We start from the raw sequence: 2,500 nt of genomic DNA, 5'->3' as shown, positions 1-2,500 counted from the left end.
ATTCGCATCTGCGTGTAGGCTGCCATTCCACGCGGCAGCCCCTGTTTTCGTCAGCGTGCCCCCCTGACGAATTTTCCTGCCTGGCCCAGTCCAGCGTCCAGCCCCTGTTCGTCGAAAAATCTGCGCTGCCGATTTTCCACGCGGCAGCCCCTCTTTTCGTCAGCGTGCCCCCCTGACGAATTTTCCTGCCTGGCCCGGCCGGTCCAGCATCCAGCCCCTGTTCGTCGAAAAATCTGCGCTGCCGATTTTCCACGCGGCAGCCCCTGTTTTCCTCAGCGTGCCTCCCTGACGAATGTTCGTCGAAAAATCTGCGCTGCCGATTTTCCACGCGGCAGCCCCTCTTTTCGTCAGCGTGCCCCCCTGACGAATGTTCGTCGAAAAATCTGCGCTGCCGATTTTCCACGCGGCAGCCCCTCTTTTCGTCAGCGTGCCCCCTGACGAATTTTCCTGCCTGGCCCAGTCCAGCGTCCAGCCCCTGTTCGTCGAAAAATCTGCGCTGCCGATTTTCCACGCGGCAGCCCCTCTTTTCGTCAGCGTGCCCCCCTGACGAATTTTCCTGCCTGGCCCGGCCGGTCCAGCATCCAGCCCCTGTTCGTCGAAAAATCTGCGCTGCCGATTTTCCACGCGGCAGCCCCTCTTTTCGTCAGCGTGCCCCCCTGACGAATTTTCCTGCCTGGCCCGGCCGGTCCAGCATCCAGCCCCTGTTCGTCGAAAAATCTGCGCTGCCGATTTTCCACGCGGCAGCCCCTGTTTTCCTCAGCGTGCCCCCCTGACGAATGTTCGTCGAAAAATCTGCGCTGCCGATTTTCCACGCGGCAGCCCCTCTTTTCGTCAGCGTGCCCCCCTGACGAATGTTCGTCGAAAAATCTGCGCTGCCGATTTTCCACGCGGCAGCCCCTCTTTTCGTCAGCGTGCCCCCTGACGAATTTTCCTGCCTGGCCCAGTCCAGCGTCCAGCCCCTGTTCGTCGAAAAATCTGCGCTGCCGATTTTCCACGCGGCAGCCCCTCTTTTCGTCAGCGTGCCCCCCTGACGAATTTTCCTGCCTGGCCCGGCCAGTCCAGCCCCTGTTCGTCGAAAAATCTGCGCTGCCGATTTTCCACGCGGCAGCCCCTCTTTTCGTCAGCGTGCCCCCCTGACGAATTTTCCTGCCTGGCCCGGCCGGTCCAGCCCCTGTTCGTCGAAAAATCTGCGCTGCCGATTTTCCACTCCGCAGCCCCTGTTTTCGTCAGCGTGGCCCCCTGACGAATTTTCCTGCCTGGCCCGGCCAGTCCAGCGCCCAGCCCCTGTTCGTCGAAAAATCTGCGCTGCCGATTTTCCCCGACGAACCTGCAGCTGCACAAATCCGCGCTGCCACTGCCCCATTGTCTGGACCAACAGTCTTTTCCATCAAGCCCTGGACTATAAATCGTCCAGACTCATCGCCAGCACCCGCTGCCGATTCTGCCGACTTTGCCGATTTCGTCGGCGCTGCCGATTCCAACACTGCGCCCACCGTGTCTCAACCAGCGCTGTTTCGTCAGCGTGTCCCCTTGACGAATTTCCCTGCCTGGCCTGGACAGTCCATCTTCCAGCCCATGTTCATCGAAAAATCTGCGCTGCCGATTTCCCCGACGAACCTGCAGCTGCACAAATCTGCGCTGCCGATTTCCCCCCCTGTCGGCATGGCTGCCGCTGCCCCGATGTCCAGACCAACAGTCTTTTTTGTCGACTTTGCCGATTTTGTCCGCGCTGCCGATTCCAACACTACCCCCTGCATCCAAACCAGCATTGTTTCGTCAGCTCTTCCCCTGACGATTTTAGCCCTGTAACAAACAGTAGGCCTCCAATCCCGCCAACGGGAGCCAAGTTGATAGGGAAGAGAATTGAATGACGCGCCTGGTCCTCGCACCCCGCCACCCGAGGGGCCTTTTTCCCGGCAGCCTCTGAAAAACTCTAGCTTTCACGGTCCTCGCCGCCCCTCACCACCATGGCAGGCCTCTAATCCCACCCATCAGCAGTTGTAGCCGATAGGGCAGTGATTTGAATGACGCGTCGCGGGCCGCCGGGTCATCTCACCCCGCCATTAATTGGAGCGTTTTTGGCTGGCCGAGGATGGGGGGATGGATCTCTTCTTCCGAAAAAGCAAACAGTACATCGGGAGTTATGTTGACGGGGCATGGAATTGAATGACCCGTCGCGGGCCGCCGGGTCATCTCACCCGGCCATCCCGGGGAGCGTTTTTCCCGGCAGCATCGGGGAAACTCTTGCTTTCACTGCCCGCTGCCCAAGTCCCCACTCGCATCGGCCCCCCGCGCCAACAAGCCAACGCTGCCGAATCGGCAGACACTGCTGCCGAATCTGCCGACACTGCCCCGCGGGCTGCCACTGCCCCAGTGTCTAAACCAGCGGTCTTTCTCATCGAGCCTTGGACTATCCAGTCCGTCCTGACTCATCGCCAGCACCTGCTGCCGATTCTGCCGACTTTGCCGATTTTCTCGGCGCTGCCGATTCCAACACTGC

The sequence above is a fragment of the Populus nigra genome, chromosome 2, assembly GCF_951802175.1.
Source record: "Populus nigra chromosome 2, ddPopNigr1.1, whole genome shotgun sequence".
Classification (NCBI taxonomy): Eukaryota; Viridiplantae; Streptophyta; class Magnoliopsida; order Malpighiales; family Salicaceae; genus Populus; species Populus nigra.
This window is presented reverse-complemented; position numbering follows the sequence as displayed.